This window comes from Artemia sp. Qi Xiang Cuo, chromosome 8, assembly GCF_049724085.1.
Source record: "Artemia sp. Qi Xiang Cuo chromosome 8, ASM4972408v1, whole genome shotgun sequence".
Taxonomy (NCBI): domain Eukaryota; kingdom Metazoa; phylum Arthropoda; class Branchiopoda; order Anostraca; family Artemiidae; genus Artemia; species Artemia sp. Qi Xiang Cuo.
The window spans coordinates 11,867,368-11,882,472 of NC_142801.1; the positions used below are offsets into that span (position 1 = coordinate 11,867,368).

At 38.9% G+C, this 15,105-nt stretch overlaps 1 protein-coding gene across 1 annotated transcript in view; it reads left to right on the forward strand.

Moving 5' to 3' along the window:
• The window catches only part of LOC148949166 (uncharacterized), a 173,160-nt gene that overhangs the window by 20,671 nt on the left and 137,384 nt on the right, over positions 1-15,105 (forward strand). The gene's annotated exons all lie outside the window — the stretch shown is intronic.

Consider the following 15,105-nt stretch of genomic DNA (forward strand, 5'->3'; position numbering starts at 1 on the left):
AGTAGTGAGACTTTGCAGAGGGGTACAATGAGTTCATGTCCAAGAACACTGCATTTGACATTGCACCGGTGTTGCTGTTTTGTCCGCTCGGATCGGTTGTCAAGACGCTATCCCCATGAAAAACATACCCACTCCTCATTGATCTTCCTACAAAAAGGTGTTGATCTACGTCGGTGATTAAGCCTATTTCCTCCCTACTAATTTTTAAAATCAAGTCCATCACCAAATGCGGTGTGGAAAAATAATAGCCTATATCTATCCCGAACTCTGAATAGATTTGGTCTGTGTTCTTGCAGACTATGTCAAACAGAGTTAAAACGTCACTGGCCAAGTACAGTCTACAATAATCCCACCCATTTTTACAATTCCCCTTAGACCACGCCTTCTTGGCAAACTCATAGTCCTCGGCTGTGCATTCCCTGTTGGTAAGTGAATTGTAGAAAGCTTCAATTGGAGGTAGTTTCACCTCGCTTAAGCGAGCGCCAGAACAGTAATAGTCGTATGCGTATACACCTTTACAGGTCAATGGGTCATATATTTCACTGTCTGGAAAGTGCTGTTTAAGCAAAGGAAAACAATCAAAATTGTCGCTTTTCTGCACTTGAATCAATCGACTCAATGCCTTGGGAAAAAAATTAAAGGAATCTAAAAACCTAATTTTATTCCAACACGTATGCCCATTATTTACTACCTGCCATGTCAGCTCGAGAAGCAACAACTTCTCGGCCGATTTGGGAATGATTTTATAGGTAAATGAATTATTTACCCGTGGACTACCTACTCCCCCTCCCTCCCTGTGCATACGTGCCAGTGCTGGTAAAATAAATTTTAAATCATAATTTGAGTTGTGAATAAAAACTGGAATGAAAAACTGCTGGCGAACATTTAAGTTGCACAATTGATGCGCTACCCCTCTAAAATTACTACCCCCCGAGGATATATCCTGCCAAAAGTGATTATGGTCTCTGACTTTCCCCTTCCACCCTTTTTTCCCTCTCTCCGTATCTATCTTTCGACACTCCCCCTTAACCAACACACATATTTTTGGATTTTTACTTGTAAGCAGGTCATTTATGGACCGAACAACATGATAATGCGTATAACTCATGCGAGACAAGGTATAGTGGTTGGCTCCAATTAGGTTATTTAGTGACCCGACCAAACACTGCCCCTAATCCAGGGTTTCAACTATTTCTAACAACTGCATGGTGTTAGAATTGTCTCTTTGCGCATGGGCATAGGACACTGCAATAGCTTGATGTTCTTTGATTCGGTTTGGAAATCGAGGATCGTTCACTTCCACCAGCTTCACTTCACAATCCAAAGAGATTTTGTTAATCTGGAGGAGGGTGTTTTAGATATTTTTAAAGCGTAAAATGGCCCTATCCCCTGAAACTGTATGCACTGACTGGTAGCCATGCCGTCTACAATGCTTCATATGATTTTGTAACTTTAATTCTGTCCAAAATCGAGACAGGCATGTTGGACAGTAGAAACGGGCACTCTGTTTCTTACCCTCCCCCAGAACTCTACTGATGTTTTTGATTGGGTTTAAATGGCCAAATTGAATTGGCTAGGTCACTAGATGGTGGTGTGTACAACAGCCAAACCTAGTGTTTGACCAATTCAATCGACGGGGCTCTTACTGGGAACACCACCCCCTTCTTTTTTGAACGAACCCCATCGTCAAATTCAGTTTCATACTGAACCACAGTAACTCCGATATTTAAATGGGCATTGGCCCTTTCAAAAATATCAATAGACCTTAGCGTTACTGGGTATTTTCCCTCTAAACAAGTGAAATCTACAATGGGGAAATTGGACCCCTCCTTCCCATGTACAGCCCAGTGATCTAAATTCGTCTTGGTAGCGTCACGTGCTAGAGGCTCGAATGCTGATATGAGGAAAGCGTACTTGAAACATTTTTGACCTGTTCCAAAACAAATTCGTTGGACACCACGACAACCTTCTAAATCTGGATTATATTTTAAAACTATTGACCTTTGCCCCGCCCCACCTGCCCCCCCTCGTAAAATAAAATCTTTCTTAAATTTACAAATATTAACACTTAAATTTTCAATATAAAGAACTACCGAGCCGCTCCCATTTTCCTTATAATTCTTAAGTTGCGTAATAATATGACTGCTCGATTCGGAAAAAGTCGCCGAAAAATCTTCAAAATTTAGAATACTAAATAGCATCTTAGTATTTGCATAATTATGGTAAACTTTACTTTTCCTCTAATTTAAATAAAACACTGTAAAACGATAGAAGCCTCCACTGAATCCCTCCCACCCTACAATTGAATTTGGTTCTCCAGCAGTACACGAATTATATCTACATATTCTTGCACAATTTCAACGGGGTCAACCACAAAATTACCACACAAAAGTGACTTAAATGGATCTCCAAAGGTTGCAGTGTAGACACCTATTGTATTTAAAATTGAGTTTGACAGTTGAAATTCGGGAAATGTCGTAAACTGAATATTACCCCCCTCCTCCCCCTCCCCCTCTTGTATATGATTATCAACACCCCTCCCCCACAATGTTCAATAATTGGGCTATGGGAAGACACATCATTCGATTGAAGTTGAACTATGTTATCAGGGGCTAGAGGAGGGCTCCCTGTTAATTCTCAGGTAAAATCGTCTAAAAGCTGCAAGGTGTTTAGACTCAACAAAGGTAAGTCCCCCTGCTCAACTGCGCTATAATCAACATTAAAAAAATCAGCTAAAAAGTCGTCAATGTTGTCTGGAATAAATTCAAGTGAATTAACATGCCATTCACTGATAGTAGATGCTTCATTGTTGCTGTTGTTGTAAAGCACCATAGGCGCGTCCTCTCCTTCTCAAACTGACGAGCAGGGGGGAGATGGCTAATATGGACAGAAAGACCTATAAGTGAAAAATAGCTTATTTTCATACTGTCTAAATCACCCCTACTTTTGAAAAATTGGATTATTATTGCTTAAAAACACGCTTAATAGCAGTAGCATTTGATAAATGCACTACGCAATATGTTCTGAAAGTTCCAACTTAACGAAAATCTAAAGGATGACATAGAAGGTTTTGATTTTGTTCAAACAACCCCTCCCAATTTCCACTATTTAATGCACCCCTCCGACCCCGCCCAGTGGGCCCCCCGCAGCGCGTGGCGGCCCCCCTCCCCCCTGTATACGATTATTGACCGGATTTAAAAAGGGGGGAACATTTTTTCTTTTAATATCTTTGACAGGCTTTGACTGACTGATCGACTGATGAAATGAGTCGATTGTTGGAAGACCGAATCATTAAAACTATAATATTCAATGGTGAAAAATAGCATTCTGCTTTCACTTAAAAGAATCTAGTCAATCTATGATCAGTAATTGACAACACTAGAAATTAACAAAAAATATTACTAAGAGATAGCGAAGAGATAGCAATAGTTTATGGCTACAGTGGGGACAGAGAAAATAGGAAAGATTAGAAAAAAGAGTGGTTTTCTTTGACAAAGCAAAAACAAAAGAAAATTACATTATATTTAGATATCTCTGAGGTAGGGGGGAGTGTGCAGAGAAATTTAAAACAATGGTTGGGACGGGGGGGGGGTTAATATTTTAATATCTTAGACACACACACGCACACACACTTTTACAGCGCGATGAAAAATGAGTTTGTTGTTGTTTTTCGCATATTTCTGTAAGGTAAAAAAAACTCACATTTTTATATCCCGGCTGTAGTTGAGTGTCTGAAGCCACTGGCGAAGTGTGTTGGAGGGCAACCTCCTGACCTTGTGTAGGTGGAACAACGTGGTCATGGGCTTGAGGGGTTGGAGCACTTGGGCTTGCCATCATGTGTGCAGCCGTCCAATCTCTTTTTAATTTTCTGACAGCGACATCAGGTTGAGCGACAGCTCGATGGTCATGAGCTCGCGTTGAAGATGTAGTTTGCGCAGGCACTGTTGATCTTGAATAGCCAACCTCCCTTGCCCTCTTAGGTGGAGGGGGGGCAATACATTCTTCATAATTGTCCTTAAAAGAAGAGAAAAAAGTTAGTATTGAAATAATTTTCCCCTTTTTCACAGAATAAAAAAAATTAGTCCCCCCCTAGCCATAATTTTGTCTAGAAAGCATTTATCACTAAAAAGCCCCCTCCCCCTGCCAAAAGCAAAGCAAAATGTCAAATTTGCGAGAAATGCTCCTATTTTTACCTTGTTGAGAAATTTTTTTTAAATGTTTCTCATCTATAGGCTTTTAAAATAAAAAAAGATTGTTAGCCTTGCAGCTTATGGGTCTAAATTATGATATTGGATGTAAATAGTATTCAATTTACACATAATAAAGCTATATTTTTCATAGAAACCCCCGACCATCTTACTGCCCCAATGTAAAGAAACAGTTTTGTTTTTTCACATTACAATCATGGCGATAGAATTGATGAATGCCCTCTTCCCCCACTTTTTACACGATGTCCTAAAAAATTATTGTTAGACCTTAATTTTGGAAATAACTTGTTTCACTCTTACATAGAATATAGAATTCCAATGTCCTAAATATCTATATTAATTTTGCAGACAATTGTTCTCAGCTATTTCAGACAACACAAAATTACGCAAATGCATTGAAACCTAGATTGGCTAAACCTCTAATGTAAACAAACAGGAAAAGGATGAGAAACTAATTATAACCTTGCGCGGAGCTTATGTCAAAACAAAGCGGCTTAATGGCTAAGGGGTTGACGGATGTTGTCTGTCGCCTTTAGCTAAAAATATAGAAAGCATGAATTTTATCGAAAAAAGAGAATTATTTCTATTGCGAGAATTAAAGTCATAAACATAGGAGGGGTTTTGAGGGGGGGGTAGGTTTAGGTGGTAAAAAGAACATATTTTACATTTTCTCAATTATAATTATATCTTCTGGTGTTGATTGCATAGAGTCGAGTTGGTACATTAAAAGGGGACAGCTTTTATACACTGTTTTTAGCAAGTCAATACCATCTCATCCAACGACTGAGTATGCGGTATTTTAAGGACTTTTTTTAAATGGAGGGGAGGAGGTATAAAGAGACCAAGAAATTTGTGTTTACGGGAACAGAGTACAATATATGTTGTGGTGGTCACAAAACACTAGATAATACAATTTATGTATGCCTGACTTCGAACAAACTCCTTTGATTAGTTAATTGGTTGTTTTAAACTGCTTAGAAGTTGTAAATCCTCCATGTGCTGTGAATGGCAATGGATCATCTTTGTTCTTTTTGTTATAGGTGTACTCCTTTTGGAAGGCTTGGGCGCACTTAAGAAGAAACATTTAACATTGGAAATTAGCTAAGAATGTGGGGTTTAAGCATTCTGTTTATATCTCGTAGATCAAGCTACCTGGATTTCCTTTTTTTTATTGCAACTTATTTGAATTCACTAAAAATAATCAAAGATTAAATTGTGAATTTTAGTTGCATATTTTTTAATCAAAGCTTTCGGATTTTTGTTTTTCAGTGACAATGGTTGTTCTTTACTTACGGTTTATTAGTACAAACTGTTTTACCCAAGACTCGCTTGAATGTGAATGCAGGAACATCAAATTATTTTTTTTGTCATAATTTCAACGATTTAAAAGGTAAACTCGCCAGGGAGCTTCTCCCCCAAAATTTTAATTCTCATGTAAAATTCGCCTAATCGAATATTTATCCCATCTGAAACCCTCCCCTCCCCAAAAAAAAGGCCAGTAAAATCTTTATAAACAAAAACTAAAAGTAAAAAAATGAAACGCCCAAACAAAAGGACCATTTCCCCAGGGCTATAGACGTTCAGGTTATAATTAAATGTATATACTTTTAAACTATGCTTAACAGAGTGGCTTTGTTATTTAAAAACGGCACTAGAAGTTTTAAATTTTTTTTGAAAAACTCGGTTCGATAATTAGTTTTAATCGGATTAACTCATGGGAAACAAAAACTCACGCCGCTGAAATACTTATATAGGTACAAAAAAAAAGAAAAAAAGGATGCTAAATTGGAATATTAAGCCTTTGCGATGTATCAAATGCTTAGATCTAACGATTAAGGAGCTGACGAATGGGTAACCTTTATTATATGTGGAATATTTCTAGTTCATTTTGAGTTTTAATGTTGCTCCTTACTTTCGTTTGAAAAACTAGCTTTAAAAATTTGATTTCCGACAGATTTGCTAATAAGGCCTTAAATTTTCCCCTTCCTCACTGTGGAACATTACCCTTGCCAATAAAAATTCATCCCAGAAAATGCTTCTAAAACTTAGCTCATGATTCTTGAGCAGCTTTTGGAGCTAAAAGAGAGGTTTTGCCAATACTCTACTCGAACAGGACCAAATGTAAGGTACTTGGAAAAGAAGACAATGGGTATGTTTTGACTTTTTTTCTAAGAACCGTAAAAAATTTCTTCGAAATTTCTATTCTATCCCAGGCTAATCGGTATGAGTTCTGATTTCCATTATAATATACTGTTGGTAATTGTGGTGATATGGTTGACCTACGATCTATTAATGATGCTAGTCGGCACGTAAGTTTGATCGGCTACAAGAATCAACAGCCATTTAAACAATCGTCTTGTTATTGGGGCTTTTCTAGCAAAATACCGAGGAAAGCTAATGTCACTTGGTAAAGCATCTTGAACTTCTAAAAACATAATTAGAAGAGACATAAAAGAAGTTTGACACCAATGTTTATACATTATATGAAAAGAAAATTCAGTAAATTTTGACCAAGATGTAGTTCCAAAAACCAAAGTGATACATATAGAACACCTCTATCTTTAACAGAATTATTTGATTATTCAACCAAATAAGCTTCCTCTAAAGTTTCTACGGCAATATTTTCCAAAAAAAAACGTATATGCCCCGGGCCTAACTTACACCTCTTGCCCATGCCCCAGGGGTTTTTATCAACCCCAAAGGCATTGAGATACAATATTTGTACTATTTTTAGCACAATGGCTATCTAAAATTTTCGATCATATACATTTGGGGAAAAGAAGACAAAGCGGGGGGGGGGGGGGCCGCCATCTGATAATTTTTTACTTTTAAAATGGAGAACTAGAAATTTCAATTCCCAATCAAATAATACTCCTCCAAGGTTTATACGACCATCCCCTTCCAAAAAACATTATATGCCCCTGGGGAATATCAGACAACTCTTGACACTGGGATTTACGGGGCTTTATCAACCCCAGACATTGCTATATGATGCATGAATTATTTTAAACAAAATGGCTATCTCAAAATTTTGATCGAATTCATTTGAGAAAAAGGGCGTGGGAGGGCTAGTTGCCCTCCGATCACTTTAGACTCTTAAAATTGAACTAGAACTTTCAATTTTTAATCCAATGCACCTCGTCCGAAGACATACGACAACACCTCCCATGAAAACCCTATACGCCCCCAGAGCCTAGTTTACAACACTTGTCCCGGGCTCTAAGGGGTTGTGTCGACCCCGAAGTGTTTGTTATCTAATGTTTGGACTACTTCAAGCGAAATGGCTATCTCAAAATTTTGGTCAGATGCATTTGAAGAAGAGAGCGTGGGGGCAGCTAATTGCCTTCCAATCACTCTTCCTTCTTAAGAAGGAAAATCGAAGTCATTGTAGATTCAAGTCATTATAGAGAGGATCGAAAACATTGGACATGAAAGTCACATAGAAATCATTGGACATTGTTAATATCTCCAACACAGATATCCCGGGCTCTAGGGGGTTGTGTCGACCCCGAAGTTTTTTTTTATTTAATGTTTGGACTATTTTGAACCAAGTGGCTAACCCCCCCTTTCTACCCTCCCCTCCATTTGAAAAAAAAGTACATAAAATAACGCACAAAGATTCGTGTGCTGAGACGGGATTTAATTTCTAAAAACAGTGCATAAAGGCTGTACCCATTTAATGTAAAAACCTGACTCTATGCAAACCAGAAGATATAATTATAATTGAGAAAATGATGAACACTCTTGCTTGGGGCGCAGATTCCATCATCCCTACAAAAGTTATTCCGAAATTATTGTTAGGTTGGATTAAAAATTTCAAGAATCATTACCAGGCCTACCAGGAGCAAAATTTTTTTGTAGGAGATGACTGAACTAAAGGAGACTTACTCCTAAGAAAATGATACGGATTACCTCATGGGAAAAAAATAAGCACGCCTCTGAAATCCTTATATAGGTACAAAAAAAAAAGATGCTAAATTAGGAATATTAAGCCTTTGCGATTTATCAAATGCTTAGATCTAACGGTTAAGGAGCAGACAAATTGGTAACCTCTATTATATGTGGAATATTTCTAGTTCACTTTGAGTTCTAATGTTGCTCCTTACTTTCATTTAAAAAACTACCTTTAAAAATTTTATTTCCGACGGATTTGCTAATAAGGCATTAAATTTTCACCCTTCCTCACTGTGAAACAGTACCCTTGCCAATAAAAATTCATCCCACAAAATGCTTCTTAAACTTAGCTCATGATTCTTGAGCAGCTTTTGGAGCTAAAAGAGAGGTTTTGCCAATGTTTTGTTCGAACAGGACCAAATGTAAGGTGCTTGAACAAGAAGATAATGGGTACGTTTTGACTTTTTTTCTCAGAACCGTAAAAATTTTCTTGGAAATTTCTATTCTATCCCAGGCTAATCGGTTTGCGTTCTGATCTTCATTATAATATACTGTTGGTAATTGTGGTGATATGGTTGACCTATGATCTATTAATGATGCTAGTCGGCACGTAAGTTTGATCGGCTACAAGAATCAACAGTCATTTAAACCAATCGTCTTGTTATTGGGGCTTTTCTAGCAAAATACCGAGGAAAGCTAATGTCACTTGGTAAAGCATCTTTAACTTCTAAAAACATAATTAGAAGAGACATAAAAGAAGTTTGACAACAATGTTTATACATTATAAAGAAAATTCAGCAAATTTTGACCAAGATGTAGTTCCAAAAACCAAAGTGATGCATATAGAACACCTCTATCTTTAACAGAATTATTTGATTATTCAACCAAATAAGCTTCCTTCAAAGTTTATACGGCAACATTTTCCAAAAAACGTATATGCCCCGGGCCTAACTTACACCTCTTGCCCATGCCCCAGGGGTTTTTATCAACCCCAAAGGCATTGAGATATAATATTTGTACTATTTTTAGCACAATGGCTATCTCAAATTTTCGATCATATACATTTGGGGAAAAGAAGGCAAAGGGGGGGGGGGCTACCATCTGAGAATTTTTTACTTTTAAAATGGAGAACTAGAAATTTAAAGTCCCAAACAAATAATACTCCTCCAAGGTTTATACGACCAACCCCTTCCATAAAACATTATATGCCCATGGGGAATAACGGAAAACTCTTGACACTGGGATTTACGGGGCTTTATCAACCCCAGACATTGCTATATGATGCATGAATTATTTTAAGCAAAATGGCTATCTCAAAGTTTTAATCAAATTCATTTGAGAAAAAGGGCGTGGGAGGGCTAGTTGCCCTCCGATCACTTTAGACTCTTAAAATGGAACTAGAACTTTTTTAATCCAATTGCACCTCAATTTTTAATCCAATGCACCTCGTCCAAAGACATACGACAACACCTCCCATGAAAACCCTATACGCCCCCAGAGCCTAGTTTACAACACTTGTCCCGGGCTCTAAGGGGTTGTGTCGACCCCGAAATATTTGTTATCTAATGTTTGGACTACTTCAAGCGAAATGGCTATTTTAAAATTTTGGTCAGATGCATTTGAAGAAGAGAGCGTAGGGGCAGCTAATTGCCTTCCAATCACTCATCCTTCTTGAGAAGGAAAATCGAAGTCATTGTAGATTCAAGTCAGTGTAGAGAGGATCGAAAATATTGGACATGAAAGTCACATAGAAATCATTGGGCATTGTTAACACAGATATCCCGGGCTTTGGGGTTGTGTCGACCCCGAAGTTTTTGTTATCTAATATTTTTACTATTTTGAGCGAAGTGGCTATCTGAAAATTTTGGGCAGATGCATTTGGAGAAAAGAGCATGGGGGTTGCTAGTTGCCTTCCAATCACTCTTCCTTCTTAAGAAAGAAAATCGAACGTTCCAGGTCCACTCAAATGAGCCCCCTCCGAAGTTTTTACGACCACCCCTTTCATAAGAACCTTATATGACTACCATGCATAATTTTCAACACGTGCCCCCGGGCTCTGGGGGGTTGGGTCGACCCCAAGGTTTTGTTATCTGATCTTGGAACTATCTTTAACAAAACCGGTGTCTCCAAATTTTTATTGGATGCATTTGGGGAAAATTGGGCATGGGGGGAGGGCAAGTTACCCTTAGGCAACTGGAATGACTTTTAAAGGAGGTGAAATGGAGTTGTCAGACAGATGATAATCCAATATAGTGTTAACTGTATCGGCGGTCAGATTTGAAGATACAGCAACGTGGTCCAAGTTAGAGGTTCGCGAAGACGTGTGAATATACGTAAAATCGGACATACACGCGAAAAATTACTGAATAAACCTTTAAATATAATAGTACGTGGAAACGCCTGAAAATCTGGTTCAGAAAGAGTACAATTAAAGTCTCTGGCTATAACACAAGGTAAACCTAGACACCGAATCTTTCTACACAAGAACATAACTTTTTCCACAATAAAGCAAATAATCGCTCTGACTGATCGTTGGAGTAATCAGTGGGTAGATACACTAATATAAACACAGGAAACTACTCTCACAGCTAAAAGGCCCGGCACCCATAGCTGATTTCGGGAACCAATTTCAGCATCAGTGGACAAACGATAGCAGTAAGAAAAAATGTTGAAAGAAGAATTTATTGAGCGAGATTTTCAAAAGAAAGAATCAGGGAAACAAATAGTCTACTGGAGTTTATTAAAAGTTGCATGATTGATCTCAGCTTAGTTCTCAGTTTAGTTTTTAACTCAGTAGCGGGGCCTTTCACCACAGACATCTCTGGCTGACTATTTATTTGTATTCCTAATTTTTTGTTATGATCATGATGAAAATCGGTGCCGAAAACTAGAAATTTTTTCTAGCTCAAATCGACGCCGATTTCTTTTAAAATCGGCGCTGATTTGGAAATCAGTGCCCAGCCCTTGTGCCCAGCCCTTAAGTAATGATCATTTAGTTCAAACAAGCTAGAATGAAGAGGCGATTTAACGAAAGAAACAAGTCCACCAGAAGGTTTGCCTATGTTATTCAGCTTTCTAGCAGGAACGGAGTACGAAGTACGACGTCATGCCATCAAGTGTAAGTATGTTGATACAATGTTTAGTAACAAAATGTTCCTGGAGGAAAATCACGTTATAACTGGATCTGAGACTTTGCAACAGAGAAAGTTTATTTGTATATACCCGTTTATATTCCATGATAATAGAAACGAGTCCATGGGCTTCAGTTTCGCAGTTTTTCGGGCACTTTACACTATAACACGTATGAAAAATGGTCTTGCAACAAACGCGCAAGACGCTTTTTTGGCAGGGAGTATCAGCCGTCGATTTGTGATCGATGGAGCCACATTTAGAACAAAGTGTACTGTTCTTACAATTCACGGCGAGGATATGGATGGCATGGCAATTAAAGCAAGGACGTGGTAGGAAAACTAACTTCAACCGGATTGCGTTCTTATCCAACTTTCATAGATGCTTTTAGAAATGTATCAAGATCTATTCGAGACAGTAAGTAAACTTCAAATGTTCCGGACTTGCCACACTGTACTGTTTTAGTCCACTTGGGGATTATCTGTTTCAGAGACAGTTCGTTTAAATCTTCTGGCACTCGCTTAATCGCCACGACAGAAGCAGGCTCCTTGAGGGAAACAATGAGCGATGGTTCGGCGCGTTTAACATTTTCAACTATCTGGCCCGCAGTTTTCTTGGACCGAACCACAAGTTTCCACTCGTCGTTAGAGCGGCGTAACTGGGCTATATTGTTCAGATTTGGGCACACCATGTCAATGAATGTTTTCAATCACTTGGGTCTCTTAAGTCTTTGTGGGGGGGGGGGGGGGTTCTAAAGTATCACTGAGTAGAGTGGGAAGGGGGGTGTAAATTGAGGAGGGTGGAACTTATCAGGCTAGCTGGTCGGGAAACGGCTACCATTCAAAATAAATCTATTTAATTTTTTCAAAAATTAATTTACTTTAGAAACTACTGTGATATGAATAGACTTGTCGATAGAAGGTACTTCCAAAGACTGAGAATTACAAACGAGTGCAGTGGACTGGTTCAGGAATAAAAAAAGCTTGATGCTGACCATATCATCATACACAGCAGTCCAGCAGATAAGCAAGAAGCCGGAGTTGCCATGATGATACCAAAGCACACCCACAAGTCACTCCAAAAATGGACTCCTGTATCACCGAGAATATTAACTGCAAGGTTTTTGGCAACACATGCTAAACTGTCAGTCGTTGTATGTTAGGCCCCTACAGATGAAGCCACTGATGAAGAAAATGAAAACTTCTATAGATCGCTTGAACCCATAGCCCAAGATATACCAAGACATGACGTTGTCGGCTTCCTTGGAGACTTTATCGCTAAAGTAGAAAATGACAGATCCTTCAACCCACAAGTTCTTTGCCGACATGGTCTGGGTCAACGAAATGAAAATGGAGAGATTATAATTGATTTTGCCCCAATGAATGACCTTGTAGTTGGTGGTTCTCTGTTTCCTCATAGAGACGTGCAAAAGTACTTTTGGACAAAGCCAGACGTAATGACAAAAAATCAGATTGATCACGCCAAATAAGCAGAAAATGGCAATCAAGTGTACAAGATGTTCGGGCCTATAAAGGAGCTGACGGATCAGATCACAGCCATATGATAGCAAAACTCTGTCTAAAATTAAAGAAGATATGCAACAAAACGACAGTCCTAAAACCTGTTTTTAACTCTGAGAAACTACAAGACGAGACATTAAAACAAGCTTTTACAATGGAGCTATACAATTTATTTGAAGCTTTATCCATACCAGAGGAAGCTGAATGTGAAATAGTATGGGAAGCCTTGAAGGAATGCTACCCCGAAATAGCTATATCAAACCTGGGCTTTCGTAGTAGCCCTAGAGACCAGTGGCTGTCCGAGCAAACTTGGCAACTAATGGAAGAAAGAAAAAAGATGAGAATTTCTGTCTTCCAACAACAAGTTCCTGATTATCTTGTTTTCCAAAACGAGCAGTATAGAGCTTTTGGCAAATTGACAAAAAAAGTGCGCATACTGATAAGCAAAACTTTCTAGAGCGTATAGCAATAGAGGCAGAAAAAGCAGCAAAAACAGGAGACTCAAGAACTGTTTACAAAATCACCAATGATATCATAAGGAAACGACTGACAAACAGAGACGGTCCTATCAGAGATTCATCGGGGGTGCTTGTTAAAAAACAGAGTACAGTCAATGAACTATGGGGTAATCACTTCAAAAGTTTACAAAATAGACCCGTCCTAAAAAGCCCCCTGACATTCATGAGATTCCCATCTTCTTCCGGAATATCAGCACGGATCCTCCTTCGGCCAGTGAGATATCAGAAGCAGCAAAGAAATTGAAAAACAGAAAATCTTCGAGACTGGACCGCATATCTTCAGACATGATAAAGGTATCAATATCCTCATGTATCTCCATTTGGTCTTTACTCTTCACTCGTATTTGGACATTGGTCAAAGTACCATCAGACATGAACCGCAGCACACTCATCAGGATATTCAAAAAAGAAGAAGCTACCGATCCGGGCAACTGGCAGGGTATAAGTTTAATGTCAATGCCTGGGAAGATCCTCTCACATATTATCCTACAGAGGATGCGAACACAACTTGATTATCACCTCCAAGACGAACAGTATGGCTTCCGGCCAAATCGCTCATGTGCAGACCTTATATCCATGCTTAGACTTCTTAGTGAAGAAAGCAGGGAGCGGTGTTCGAAGATTTATATGATCTTTGTGGATTTCAAAATAACCTTCAACTCCGTAGATCGTGAAATCCAATGGAAGATTCTCATCCACTATGGAATCTCTGAAGAAATATTGACGATTATTACCACCATGTATGTGCATGGCGAAAGTTAAGTCAAGAAACTAGAGGGTCAAACTCGTTTCTTCCGGATTTTTTCAGGAGCAAAACAGGGGTGCGTTTTATTGCCATTACGTTTTGTAATAATAGCGGAACAAAGGGACAGAAGGCATCAGATGAGGCCCCGAAGTCCAGGTCATTGATACTGATTTCACAGACGACTTAGCAGTGCTTGAATCAAGCAAAAAGCAGCTTCAATAATTACTTAACAAGGTCACGGTAAAGGCAAACCATCTTGGCCTACGTGTGAATTCTGAGAAAACCAAACATGGTGACTAGTGACTCTCCTCTGTCCATTAAATGTGGTGACCAAAATGTTGAACAATTGTGCGGTTCAAATATCTGGGAAGCATCATTGAGAACACCAGCTCGATAGTGAAAGAAATACTCACCAGAATAGGACAGGCAAGTATGGAGATCTCAGAGATTTTGTCAGCGCCTGAAGCTACGCCTTTTCAACAGCAATGTTATGCCAATACTACTCTATGCAGCAGAAACATGGCATCTGAATCAAGAACAAGAGAGAAGAGTCCTAGCTTTTGAAAACTCGTGTCTTCGTAGAATATTGAACATCCACTGGTCACAGAAGGTGACAAACCAGTTCATCCGAGAAATGACGCGACAACCTCTAATAACCGACATCATTAGAGTCAGAAGGTGGAAAATATTTGGAACGTCCTACGTATGGACAACCATAGACTCCCAAAACCCGCTTTACACTGGCAACCATCAGGAACTCGTAGCCGGGAAAGACCCAAAAATACTATGTTTGTTTTTTAATATTTGAATACAGAAAAAACTGTGTAGATAGAACTCCAGGTAAGGATTTAAGAGAAGAACAAAAGGACTTTAGGGACGGAAGAGGATGTGTCGACCTGGATATCAAATCACTCCCCGTCTCTGATTTTAACATTAGTAGTTGGTTGGGGGCTTGACGTTTCACCAACTTGGGGTAGAGGGACGGATTCCAGTTGGTGAAATCCATCCGCGAGCTGATGTTCTCCCTACTTTATAGATCCCCCAATACAGCCTCGTTTTTATCTTTAGCAGCAGAGAATCTGTATCCCTAT